Genomic DNA, 14,090 nt, shown 5'->3' with positions numbered 1-14,090 from the left:
CCAGACACCATTTAGAAATAGTATCTGTCCTGGAGCTCAACAATCATCTTAAAATATTTTATTATTGAGTGCTGAACACATTTAAGAAAAATTGCAAAAAGCAAGTGGAAAGAAATGTTAACTCTTTTTACTTGTGTATAATTACTGATCTAGTAAAAAGGCTTTGTACATGTCCACCTACTTGAGGTCCATGTTTTAAGTTATGCTCTTTTACCGTGCCTAAAATGAAATTAAAAAGCTGGATGAATGTTTGTTTGTCATCCAATTATTTTTTCTTTCAGCTACTGCAACAAGTTGTGTAAGTTTACCTACATTCTCTTGATTATTTTACTCTGATTTCACACCAAGATGTCTGCTGTGTGCAAAGCAGTAGTTGTATAGATCCCAGCTCAACTCCACTGTCACAGTAAAATCCTTATCAATGTACCTAATAGTAATTGTCCCATTCTCCCCCAGTAGCCCTCAGTGATCAATCGAGACAATAGGGGGTAGGTGGTTAGTAGGACTTTGTTGTTTTGACTGTTGGAAGCTAAGATGAAGAGATAAACTTGGTGCACCTGAACAGATTGAAACCACTGCCATGTTCATGATATGTACCCAACATTCCATTAAGCTTTTTGCTGTGCACACCACTGCATCATGATGTTTGAGTGCAGCAGCCACCTTAGGTGAGAGGAGCCTCTCATGAGCTAAAAGGAGTGGAACAGCACTCATTTTCAGCACAAAGTCTGGCCCATAAAATGTTGTACTCAAGGTAATCAACATGTGGGCAAAGACAATAACACTTTGGGGCATATTTAAGAGCCCCTAGCGCCATTCCAACTCTACATGAGCATCATTTGTTTACGGTAATGTGGTGTTAGAAGGCCAAAATGCTGTGCCATATTTACTAAGTGGCACAATGAGGTGGAGTGGCAACACACGGATAACAGTACACCAAATTTGCGAAGATAATGACACCACACCCTGTTTTATTTCCAATGATACTACATGGTTTTCCCCTTGTCCCACTCTTAGAATCTTATTTAAGATTGAGGAGGTAGGAGAAGGGCATGATGTGAAAACTATAGAAGACAACCATTAAGACCTGTGGTAGCAGGGATAGTGTGGGATATACTGAAGAATAAGACAGCAACTGCTCTCCTTATCTACCACTTCTTGAATTCCATGGAGCAGGGGAGGCTCCGCCATTCCTCTAGAATATATGTAAAGTCTACATTTTTTAATTACAAAGGCTTGATGAGAAAGAACACGTAGCTAGCTGCAAGCTCAATGAGAGCTGCATATTTTTGACACCGATGAACTAATAATTTATGGCAGGTCAGCAGCTCCACTAAACTCGAAATGAGGGCCTAGGAAAATCAAGCATGGCAAGCAGCCATACAAACCAGTCAAACAGATTGTAAAGAGGTGATGCTCCATGCGTGGGACAAATACAAGATGACATGCTGGGTCACAAATAAAGAAAAGTCAAAAGAGAATGATAATGAAAGCCAACCAATGGCAAGTAATTGACAGACTTCGAGCCCTCTGTGCTGTTGGTAGGCCACAATATGCCTTGCAACAGACAGAGCATGCACTACCTAGTAGATTTGACCTAGAAAGTGACTAATATGTTTCATATAGTTTGTGAAGTGGATGCGGAGTTTGCTCACACCTCTCAAAAAAGCTGCCTTTGACCAGTGTCATACAATGTTGTATCTTTAACTTGGTACCCATATGCCCTTCCCATTTCACCCGCCATGCTGACAGCGGGATGGCGGTAAATGCTTCTGTGTTTCTGGGGATATAGTCATTGATTTAGCCTGTGCAGGTATACTGGAGAGCGAGCTGTACCACTGATGTCAAGACATCACGAGCACAGCCAATGTCTCTTTACCTTTTCGTTTTATTGCCTGCCTGAATTTATCTTTTATTTGTATTGTCTCCCTGCTCTGCGCTGTAGGTTCACTGACTCTACTGGCAAATTAAAGCAGCAGAAAGCAGTGGAGCAGGCAGAGGCAGTTCTGATGGGTTAGGTCCACCGGAGCCATATCACATAAAGTAAACACTGCTAGAGCTAAATAAATACATGATCCGTGCCGCTGAAGAGCTTGATCATCACTATTTTACCACCTTAGACAGTGGCAATGGTTGCTTGGCGTGGGACCTTTCAAGGTATGTGCTGCTTTTGGCTGGGAATGTAGCAGTATTTGTTGACATAAGTGAAATAAATAATTGAACAACATACACAAAGCAACATATCTATACAATTAAAACGTAACTGAGCACATCACAATGAAAGTCAAAACAGAACACAACAAAAGGTCTGCAGTCCAAAAAGAAAATCAAATTGGAAAAATTCAGCACACAAAAACACTAGCACAAAAACACATCACCATCAAAGCAAAATGCTGCAAAGAATAAGTGCACAGAAGTTCTTTTCAATCATTACCACCTCTAGAAACCTGTATTCATAATACACTGGTAAAAGGTGCTTGGAGCGAGCACTGCCTTAACTTTCCACCAAGACCATGAATTAGCACCAGTAAAAGACATTTTGTGATCCACCCCAGATCTTCTCCTTATGGAACAAGTATTTGCAATGCAATAGGTCTCGGATTTGCTTGAGGTAGAGCTGTTGGCATTGTAAATTCAAAAGTGGACTTTTCTTGCCACATAAATTAGTCAACCCAGCATCATAATTTCATTTTTTCCTGCCATATATTTCCAGTGGCCCTGCATAGAACTAAAGCACTTCAATTCAGCTTCTTCCTCTATGGGCAGTGAAAAATGAAAATGTTGCCATTTAGCATCCTAATTTACATCTGCCATGCTAATTCCAATGGAATACCACTTTCATTATCCCACCATCAGAGTTTCTGGCTGGCTAACACAATTCCCCCCCCAAAAAAATACAAGACAGCCACAGAGGAGAAATAAACTCGAAGGGTCACCCAAACATATCAAGTGTGCTCAAACAGTCATAGGGGGTCAAAAGACCGCGGCGGCCATTCTGGCTTTCCCGCTGGGCCGGCGGGCGACCGCCAAAAGGCCGCCCACCGGCCCAGCGGGAAACCCCCTGCAACAATGAAGCCTGCGGAGTTGTAGGGGTGCGAAGGGTGCAGTGGCACCCGTCGCGATTTTCACTGTCTGCATAGCAGACAGTGAAAATCTTTGTGGGGCCCTGTTAGGGGGCCCCTGCACTGCCCATGCCAGTGGCATGGGCAGTGCAGGGGCCCCCAGGGGCCCCACGACACCCGTTCCCACCATCCTGTTCCTGGTGGTAAAAACCACCAGAAACAGGGTGGCGGGAAGGGGGTCGGAATCCCCATGGCAAGATTCCTTGGGCCAGGGGAAAACCGGCGGGAAACCGCCGGTTCCCATTTTCTGACCGCGGCTTTACCGCTGCGGCCAGAATGGCCCAGGAAGCACCGCCAGCCTGTTGGCGGTGCTTCCGTGGTCGTTGACCCTGGCGGTCAGAATGACCCCCATAGTGTTAAGTTGGCCTCAATAATGGTCATAATTGTAATAAGGAGAGATCATTAAAACATATACAATTATCATATAAACCTTTATCAGAAATAAACATTTGGCATTAGACTGTAATGCTCAAAACAGCCCCTAGAGAGGGTACCATAACAAAAATATAATTTGTAAGAAACATGGGGGGTTATTACAACTTTGGAGGAGGTGTTAATCCGTCCCAAAAGTGACGGTAAAGTGACGGATATACCACCAGCCGTATAACGAGTCCATTATATCCTATGGAACTCGTAATACGGCTGGTGGTATATCCGTCACTTTACCGTCACTTTTAACACCTCCTCCAAAGTTGTAATAACCCCCATGGTTATGTAACTATATTGTTAGCCCCCAGAGTGGATAACCTCATTAGAAAGTAATGCAATGCAACCATATACCTAGCCCCTAGAGGGCATTTATGGCTAATAGGCCTACTACAATGATATTACAAACAAAACAGTAAATGGTGGGAGGAGTTAATATTTTGGACCCCCTACTAACCCAGTGTGAGGACCCAGGGATGATGTAGACAGAAAGAGTGTTTTGAAGGTGGTCCCATTGTCCTAGGACCACCACAGGCTGAGTTATGAGCAAACATGTTTGTAAAAGCAATGCCCTGCAAAGCAATATGAGGCAAGTTTTCGTGCTGTGAATATTATAGTATATTGACTGCAATGCTCAGAACAGCCCCTAGCGAACACCACAATAAAATAGCTTTCGGAAGAAACTTGGTCGTGTAACCATACAGTCAGCCCTTAGAGAACATAACCACATGAAAAAAGAATGGAAGAAAGTAATGCAGCGTAATCATAAATTTAGCCCCTAGAGAAAATAGTGCATTACACATTTTTAAGGTTAACAGAACTATTGCAATGATATTATAAACAAAGCCCCTAAAACATAACTTCTCTCACTTGTAAATGAAAAACTCCAACCATGAAAAAACTTAAAAAGATAATAAATGGTGGTAGGAGTTATTATTTTGTAGTCCCCACTAACATAGTGTGGGGACCCAGAGATGATGTAGACAGAAGGACCACATTGTGGTCAATGTTTTGAAGGTAGTCTCATTGTCCTAGGACCACTACAGGCTGAGTTATGAGCAAACATGTTTTGTACAAGTAATGCCCTGCAAAGCCTTATGGGACAAGTTTCCATGCCACATATATTTTAAGATGTTGATATGACTGTAATGCTTACAACAGCCCCTAGAGGACACCACAATGAAAATAGCATTTGTAAGAAACATGGTCATGTAACTATATAGTTAGTCCCTAGAGGGCATAACCACACAAAAAGAAAATGGCAATAAATAATGCAATGCAACCATATATTTAGCCCCTACGAGGCATAGTGCATTAAATCTATTCAGTGGTAGCAGGCCTATAACACATATTACAAACAAGGCCTTTAACACACAAGAAACTCCAGGCTGTAAAACAAAAGTTTCAGGCATAAGAGAGCCTAAACAGACACTGAATGGTGGGAGGTGTTATTATTTTGGCGCCCACACTAGACTATTACAGGTACCCACAGATGATGTAGACAGAAAGAGCATGTTGTCATGAACGTTTTGGTGGTGGTCCCATTATCCTAGGACCACCAGAGGCTGATTCATGAGCAAAAATGCTTTTTAAAAGTAATGCCCTGCAAAGCATTGGGGGTCGAGTTTTCCAGAGTGCAGTGAATATTGTAGTATCAGCTCTTCCCCTGTGCCGAGAGAGCCGCTTTCACTTTGAGGATTTCGATTTTACGTTAAGCATTCACCAATTTTGAGTCGAGAGCCACAAGAAATGACTCTGATTAGATAACTGTGAACAATGTGACCAGCGATTGAGTTCACGCTGTTGTGCCTTCTCGCGCTGTGAGCACCATGGCCACCATGCAGCGTGAAGGGGAGAGATAAAAGAAATAGCTTGCCCATGCTGAAATATATCAACAATTGTGCAATAATCCATGTAACAGGGGCAATCTGCAAGGCTGACAAAAAAGCATTCATCAATGACATTGTGTGATTTTTGAAAGGCAAGCCCACGAACGAGGGAAAGTGATGGGCGTGACGTGGACGTGGTGACAAGCCCACAATACTTACAACAGGTCAAAGTGCTTGTGCTCAACCTATGAAACAATTGAATAACGGCACCATATTGGACACAAAAATGGTGCTCACACGTACACACACATTTAACGTTCCTGTTTTCTAATTATATAAAAATAAAGGAAAAAATGTATATTCTGTGCCTCACTCATACTGTTTGAATAGCAAAGACACATACATCTGTAAATAAAGATCAGGGCCCAGTTGATGAATACACTCGGTGCCCGCTAGATTTTTATGTTTGTATTTGAGAGTGTTTGTGTAGTCTGTTTAAAATGAGCAAAGATCCATTCTTTTCAGAACTGTAAATGGAAAGTTGAAGCTGCCTAGTGCATGATCACATGAATCAAAGTTTGCTTCTGTGCATTTTCTTGATTTATCAGCCCCACAGCTTATTTCAGAAATGTTTTGTGACAGACGATCTGTGTGTGAGCTCATGGTCACTGGCTTGAATCACTGTGGGTCCACTCAGCTTGTCACCCTTCGGAGGGTGAACAAATGAGTACCCTTTAGTTGGGTAACAAAGACCATGTGATTTACATTCTTCTGATGTCACTGGGACAAAGTGCATTTGATGTCACTTCCTGTGATGTCACTGGATTAAAGACCAGCACACAGAAAGCAGTAGGCCAACACAGCAATGCAGTTAGCAGACTGGCAGTCTCTCCTGGCAGCACAGCAGTCCTTCTCCTGACAGAATGTTTTTGGTTCAGTGGAGTTCTGACTTGGTGGAGTTTGGGGTCCAACACGTATTCTCAAATGTACCTTTGAAGTGGGGGAGACTTCAAAGAGGTCTTTGAAGATCACAAGGTCCGTGCCCTTCCTTCCCTGGTTCCAGATACTCTACAGGGTGTCATACAACCCTTTGTGGGAGGATAGGCACAGCCCTATTCAGGTGTGTCAGCTCCTCCCTTCCATCTAGCCCAGGGAGACACATCAGCCTAGTGATGGGCCATCAAAATGCAAATGTTACACCCAAGCTCCCTTTGTGGGTGACTGACTAGAGGGAATGCATAAAGCCCAACTGTCATTCAGCCCACCTCAGAACAGGCAGAGGAACAGAATGGTTAAAGTAAGAAAATGCCACCTTTCTAAAAGTTGCATTTTCACACTTTCATTTTTAAATCCAATTTCACCACAAGCTGTGACTTAAATTGTGAGTTCAGAGACTCAAAACTCTAAATTTCTATCTTTTCCCAATTGGAAGTTACACTTAAAGGATGCTTCAAGGTAACTCCAATGTTAACCTATTTGAGACATGGGCCTTGTAGCAGTGAAGAATGAATGCAGCAGTTTTTCACTATCAGGACATATTAAACTTTAAAGTACATGCCCAATTTTTTAAATACATTGCACTCTGCCCTTGAGGCTAACTAGGGCCTACCTTAGGGGTGACAATAGAAGGTTTGGGCCTGGCAAGTGGGTTAACTTGCCAGGTCAAAATGGCAGTTTAAAACTGCACTCATAGGCTCTGCAGTGGCAGGCCTTAGTCATGCTTACAGGGCTACTGTAGTGGGTGGGGCACAATCAGTGCCGCAGGCCCATTAGCAGTGTTTCATTAAAGGCCCTGGGCAGCTATAGTGCACTTTGCCAGGGACTTACAAGTAAATAAATATGCCAGTTATGGTTAAGGCAATATTACTAAGTTTAGAGTACAGAGAATCTTCACTTTACACTGGCCAGCAGTGGTAAAGTGCCCAGAATCCTAAAGCCAGCAAAAATGAAGTCAGAAAAACAGGAGGTCAGAAGGAAAACTCTTAGGAGAAACCATGTCTCGGATGACAGATCTAACAAGTGTCCCTCCCACCTGAAAGTGGGAAGAGCTACCCAACCCCTTGGGAGTTCTCTACGCTAAGGCAGAAGAATCTGGAGAGACCATCAGCATTGCTGTGGTCTGTTCCAGGATGGTGCTAGCGCGCCTTGTCCTTAGTAAGTAAACTTACAAGGGGACACGTATAGGTTGATGAATCTTTTGGATCGCATAGGGTATCCGAGTCAAGTATAGTGAGAAAAAGGCAGTTTCAACAAATCAATCCAATCAACTTAAAATACCATGAACTAATCTAATCAGAAAAACCACCATCACTCATATGAAAGTTATTTTGTTTTATTCCCTGTTAGTTACAATTCTAATCATAAACCTTTATTCAATAAAATCATGTTTCCAAATTTTATTAGCAACATAAGCAATGAATTCTCAGCACTTTACTAATATGCAACCAACGTTAAACAAAGCACAGCAATTCATTGAACAATCAAATAACTCAGCAATATAAGTCAGTCAGTCTAGGTCACCCTAAGTCACCCCTGTCAGCCTACCTATCTCCGAATTAGTATCAGCATGTGGGTCTTCATGCGAAAAACAATTTAGTCAAAATCATTAATTTGAAAATAATCTATCTAAAAGAGAAAAACATTTAAAACAGCGCAGTTGGTACCTAGAAAGAAAAGCATTCATTAGTCAGTCAGGTTATTGCTACCTATCCAAGATAGATCAGCAACGAGTCAGTCTTCGTCTCCAGGTCATCAGTCATCAATAAGACTCGGGCTCACAGGAAGCAAGCCCAAGTTTCAGCACTTCGGACAGCGTCTCCTGATGTCATCAACTTTCGCCTCTCCGTTCTGATTCTTCCCCTCATGTCATGACTTTTTATTAGGGTCTCTCAGTCCGTCCCACAATTTGCCCATTGGTCAACTTTATGAGGGGTTATGACTCTAACCTATAATTTTTGTTTACAACTTGTCTACGTTATTTTGAGAATCAAGTTCCATTAACATGATTGGTCCTCTTGTCGATGAGTACGTCATCCGGTTCTGCAGGTAACAAAATTGTTTTCTCCCAACTCTTAGTCTGTAGCTCTATTTTTGAATCCTGGGAAAGTACATTTAGCCTACTTTACACATAATTGTGTAAATTTGTTCTGATCGTCTCCTGTCCGCTGATGAGTTTGCAAATTTTTCTAGTGGCATTTCATGGTGAACTCTGTGCAGTTCAAGGCCTCTTTTCTCCAGTTCTAGTCTGCGGCAGCTCATCACGTCTCCATGTTTAAGCACGCAAGGCCCAGTGCCGACTAGGCCTCTGATATAGCTAAATTAAGGATATGAAGCATCTTAACATAAATTTATATCTCTCATTCTAACACATTAGTACAATTAATAAACTTTTACACATTATTTTAGTACTGTTAACACAGATGGTGACCACTCCCGTGGGCACATTTTGCACATTACACGTTATTTTCAATTTCTTTTAATCAAATGTCAAATTTTCGCATTAGTAATTATACGGAACTCATTAACATAATCTTAAATTAGCATATCTGCCGCAACAGTCCCTCCTCTGATGACTAAATATGTCATCACACCCTTCCTTATCAAACATTACAAATTACTTTCAGTTACATTCTGATTTCTTCTGTTTTCATTTTCCCTATAGATTCTTCTTCTAGGTGGTTCTTCCATCCTCTAATTGTTCTTGGCTCTTTTTAATTGAATTTTGTGCCATAATTTGCATGCCCCCCCATAATCCTAATACAATAAAGATCACAATTAATATTCCTTGAACGATTTTCCACAATATTCCACCCCAAATTTGACGAAACCAATTCGCAAATCCCTTTCCCACTTTTTCCCAAACTCCTGGTTCTTTCAACTCTTTTAAATCCTTACTTGCATTAGTTAAATTAGTAAGCAATTATTTTACTTCTTTCTCATTTGCAGGGATATAAGAACGACAGTGCTTTTCGTTAATAATTTTGCAGACTCCTCTGTCTTTCGCTAAAATTATGTCTAAAGCAAGCCTGTTTTGAAGCGTCATAGGTCTAGCCGCAGCTAACTCAGTGTTTAGTTATAATATAGCTCCTGTAAAATTAGTTAACATATTATCTACTATAGTGGACAACTTTCGTATCTTGTTTGCATTTAATATAACTCCTACTGAAGGAATTACTGCTCCAAAAATATCCCCTACTATTGCAGAGGCTGTTTCTCTTCTTTGTCTCATTCGGTGTAACTCAGTCATTTTGAGTATCTTTTTCAAATCTATTTTCTGATAGATTTTAGGGAATAATATTCCCAAATAACATGTCCCATACCATCCCTTAGGGAGTCAGTAATAAGCATTAAGTCCACAAATATTATAGATTCCAGGAATCACAGGGTCAGCACCATTTAGCATGAAGGTCCATTTACTCTGAAATAAGAACACATGCCTACATTCACTCGTTCCCACAAATAAAGTGTCAGTGCGTGATTTTGGTCTATTTCTACAAAGCTTCCCTACGTGTAATGCATCTAAAGCTAGCTTCCCTTGTGTTTTAATAGCAGTGTAAGCATAATCATTTTTATAAGTCCTTTTCTCTAACCCTTTTTCTAATTTTTCTTTTAATGCTTTTTTCCTATCGTTGGTATGCCCAATAAAGCTCTTTTCCATGGGAGTTAATAAGCAAGTCAAATTATTACGATGCGCATAAGCTATGCCAAATGTTAGTGTAGGCTCAAAGAATCCTCTAACTAATACTACATCATGTTCTTTAGCTATCTTACTTAAGTATCTAATTATAGGAACGAAAGAAAAGACTAAGGCCCTCATTACAACCCTGGCAGACGGGGGAGAAGTGGCGGCAACAGGCCGGCGGAAAAAATGGAATTATGACCATGGCGGTTACCACCATGGTCATCCGCCACTTCTCCACTCCGACCACCAGGGCGGTGACGACCGCTGGGCTGGAGACTTCGGTCTCCAGCCCGGCGGCCGTCACCAGACCGCCGGCGGTATCAGGACCCTGCATACCGCCATGGATTTCGGGTGGTTTTGAACCGCCACGAAATCCATGGCGGTAGGCACTATCAGTGCCAGGGAATTCCTTCCCTGGTACTGATAGAGGTCTCCCCACCCCCCTCCCCCACCCGAGTCCACCCCCCACCCCCCTGCCACCCCCAAAGGTGGCAGGACCCCCTCCCCACCCCCACCCCCAACATCAACATACACACACCAGCAACATGCACATACACACACCCCTATACACTACAACAACACATACCCACACACACACAAACAGACATGCACACAGACCGACCCGCACACATTTCCCATACACACAACACACCCCCTGCATGCATACACGCACTCACACACCTCCTTTACATACTCACACGCACACCCCCATGCACGCACACAACACCCCCACGCCCTCCTCCCCTAACGGACGATCAACTTACCTTGTCCGTTGATCCTCCGGGAGGGGACAGGATCCATGGGAGCTGCTCCGCTGCCAGGTCTCCGTCACCAGAACACCGCCACACCGATTCCTGGGTTGGGATTCGGTGGGCGGTGTTCTGATGACAGGGCGGTGGAGGTGGAACAACCTCCACTTCCCTGCCGACTGCCAGTATGGCTTCTGGCGGCTCTCTGTCCGAAAAAGGATGGAGGGCTGCCAGCAGTCATAATACGGCGCGCGGAAAACCGCCTGCACTGGCGGTCTTCAGCACGGTGGTACCTCGGCGGTCTTTGAAAAAGACCGCAGAGGTCGAAATGAGGGCCTAAATCATAGTTGGAATAAAAGTACTGTATATACTCTTGATTATAAAAGCGTGTTAGTAACAGACTGCAAGTTATACCGTATATCAGTGGTATACTATGATAAGTAACCCCTTCTTCCACCGAGGAGGATATTTGTGTACACACAAGACAATCCTTTGCATCCATCGTTTCCACATACTCACTCAATAAACCATAAAGGACGTTATAAGACAACTCTCCTTTTGCGTTAGTATAATCATGCAAATATTGCTCATCTAATTTAAACCTCTCTATTGCTGTTAGTGTATTAGTTTCATGCACAGATGTATCTCTCATTTCTTTCATTTCATGAATTGACATTCCCACAATCATTATCACAAACAATATTCTACACACAATCGCCATTCATACACTCAAATATCTACAATACTTAATGTGCCTTACGTTATTATCTAAATTAGCCATAATCTATAAAGAATCAGAAAGCAGAATTTTCAACTCCTACTTAATATGCAACACAAAAAAAAAAAAAAAAAAAAAAAGATACTTCTTTCTTCACACTTCCAATTTCGCACAACAAGACCCCTTTTTTATTTGTCAAAATTGGTTAGCAGCTGGTCAATTCCAGGTTCAAAGTGTTATATCAGGATATCAATGTTTTTTGTGATAAGTAATTTCAAACTTTTTCTTTATTCAACAATCCAGTCTATCTTTTCCTTTTCTTCAGGTTGCGTCAAAATACTGATTTGGAACTTCTCTGTCAAAACAAAAGGACATAAACTCGTTCTGCCAGTCACTTGTTGTGGCGTATGCCCACTCTGGTCCTGCGTATTTCCGATTTGCCACTCTTTTTCTTTTCAACCTCCTTTCCGCTGTCAGTTCTCCATCACTCAGGTCATCTTTCCTGGTGGTATCTTGTTCTTTCTCTATTGTTTCATTTATGACCAAGTCCTTTTTCTTGCCGATTTGGGGTTCAGGCCAATTATCCCTTTTTCTTACATCTTCTGTCAGCAATCTCTTTAAGATAGGACTTTTCTCCTTGACTTTTTCTGAAGTGCCCTCTCTTGATGGGCCTGCAACGGGTTCAGGAGGAGTCAAATCACTTTTGCTTTGACCTGGCTCAACTCTTTCCCCCTCAGGCTCTGGCACTGAGTCTCCTTGTTTTCCAGTCCCCTTTGTTTGAGTTAGCACTTCTCCTGTGCATGGATCTCGTAACGTCTTTTCTGCACTGTCTGCACGTTCTGCCTCTTGATTTTCCACACCCTCGTCTCTTACTGGGGTGATCGATCCTTCTTCTGTCAGTTCTGGATCCACTTCCGGCTCAAATTGCTCTGGCTCTGGTTCAGGCAGAATTGTTCATTTCGCTGCTGCTGGTGTTCTTAGCAACACTTCTTCATGATCCTGAAGACTCACCACCTTTTTCGTATGGCTTGCATGTATCCAATTAGGCAATCCTGCACACTTTTCAGCTATAGTAGTCATCAACACCACTTGGTATAGACCTCTCCAACGTGGTTCTAGGCAGGTTTTTCGCACATGCTTTTTGATCACGACCCAGTCTCCGGCTCTCAAGTTGTGACCTGGATCATGAATAGGTGGCAGAGTAACAGCTTGTACCTGCTGAGAAAAAGATCGAACCACATCAGCTAGACCCTTGCCGTAGTCTAACACCATATCATCTGTGATATTGACAAGAGCATTGGCTGGTATTGCTGGTAGTCTCATTGCTCTTCCCATGAGAATCTCATGTGGGGATAACCCTGTCTTCCTGTCAGGTACATTTCTCATTGACATCAACACTAAAGGCAATGCATCTGGCCATTTCAAATTTGTGGGTGCACACATTTAGGCAATTCTTGATTTCAGGGTACCATTCATTTGTTCTATCAATCCTGATGCTTCTGGACGATAGCTGCAATGTAGCTTCTGTTCAATATTCAGTGCTGCACATAAGAGTTGGATCACTTCGTTATTGAAGTGCGTTCCCGTATCTGATTCTAAAGAGATTGGAAATCCGAACCTTGGTATCAGCTCTCTAAGCAATAACTTTGCAACTGGGAGACTGTCATTTCTGCGTGTGGGGTATGCTTCAATCGAATGACTAAACACACACACAATCACCAACATGTACTTCAGTCCACCGCATGCAGGCATCTCAATGAAATCCAATTGCATTCTGCTGAATGATCCTCCTGCTCTTCCAATGTGGCTCAAATTTACCACTGTCTCTTTTCCCACATTCAACTGCTGGCAAATCACACATCTATGGCACACTGCTTCAGCTGCTTGTCTAAATTTCAGATTAAACCAATCAATCTTGAACAACCTAATCATGGCATCCCTTCCAATGTGTGGCTGACCAAGGTAATACCGAGCCACCTGAGACAACAGACAATTCGGTAGCACCATCTGGCCCTCCTCAGATACCCATATTTCATCTGGTCTCTGCATACACTTCAACTTTGCCCACAGCTTCTTCTCTTCCTTGTCTGCATTTTCTTGTAAAGTGTTCAATTCCTCTAAGGTGTCAATTATTTTTAGAGCAAAATTTGCACAACTGGTCTCTTCTTCTTGCATTAGTTCCCACTTATCCTTATATGATATACAGTTCAGGGCACAAAATCTTGCTGCCTGATCCGCATATCCATTTCCTAGGGAAACATAGTCTGGTGTTTTCTGATGTGTACTGCATTTTACTACAGCAATTTCCTCAGGTAACTGTATTGTGTACAACAACTCTTTTATTCTGTCACCATTTCGTACTGGGGTTCCACTGGAGGTCATGAACCCTCTTTGCGACCACAATTGACCAAAATCATGAACAATTCCAAATCTTTATTGGCTATCTGTGTATATTGTCATTCTCAGCCTGGTAGAGACATAACATGCTTTAGTGAGAGCCACCAATTCTGCCACTTGTGCTGAATATACACCAGGGAACCAAGATGCTTCCAGGGTACCCGTAAT

Source organism: Pleurodeles waltl, chromosome 4_2 (genome assembly GCF_031143425.1).
Source record: "Pleurodeles waltl isolate 20211129_DDA chromosome 4_2, aPleWal1.hap1.20221129, whole genome shotgun sequence".
NCBI classification, from domain to species: domain Eukaryota; kingdom Metazoa; phylum Chordata; class Amphibia; order Caudata; family Salamandridae; genus Pleurodeles; species Pleurodeles waltl.
This window is presented reverse-complemented; position numbering follows the sequence as displayed.